The sequence below is a fragment of the Frankliniella occidentalis genome, unplaced genomic scaffold (genome assembly GCF_000697945.3).
Source record: "Frankliniella occidentalis isolate FOCC.00 unplaced genomic scaffold, Focc_3.1 Scaffold153, whole genome shotgun sequence".
Taxonomy (NCBI): domain Eukaryota; kingdom Metazoa; phylum Arthropoda; class Insecta; order Thysanoptera; family Thripidae; genus Frankliniella; species Frankliniella occidentalis.
Genome location: NW_026267280.1, coordinates 532,916 through 533,535, shown reverse-complemented (window position 1 = coordinate 533,535; position 620 = coordinate 532,916). Strand labels below are relative to the sequence as shown.

Genomic DNA, 620 nt, shown 5'->3' with positions numbered 1-620 from the left:
TTAGTCGAGTGTATCGCTGAGCAATTTTTCATACCATTTCCGACGGCTCGATCGGCTGTTCCCCCGCCTCGGCGAAAAAATTGAAAGCGAATATGGCGAATTTCGTCTGCTGTGCGCTGTGCGACGACACGTTGGGTAAAAAATAATTTTAAAAATCCTATTCCTGCTCACCCGCGGGTCTCTAACCTTGTCATCTGATTCGTAGCTATGCGTTGGCAAAGGTAAGGATCCAGTCGATTAAATCAACAAATAATTTCAAAGGCAACCTATGCTACTGAAATGTATGCTACAGTTGCTGAACATCCATAACCTGGCTTGCTGTTCATTTAATCTTTATGCTTTTAGGAGTTTGCTGTTGCTGTGCGCCCCTCTCGTCTCTCATCGAGTTCTTAGTAGTATATGTGTGTTTTAAGGTTGCACTTGTAGTCCATGCTGTGAACGCACCCAGCAATAGAGCATTTCGACTAACGGAGGAAGAAGAATAGCCGGTACAACACAAAGGTTCCTGATTGCTTACCCTCACTCCCGGCGTGACGTAGAGGAGGGAAGCTCCCGACCAATCGGTCAAGACGAGAGGGTCGCACAGAAACAGCAAACTCTTAAAAGCACGAAGATTAAAT

General features: G+C 45.6%; 1 protein-coding gene across 3 annotated transcripts in view; it reads right to left on the bottom strand.

Moving 5' to 3' along the window:
* LOC113216828 (uncharacterized) overlaps positions 1–620 on the bottom strand; it is a 7,641-nt gene that overhangs the window by 1,698 nt on the left and 5,323 nt on the right. The window lies entirely within an intron of this gene.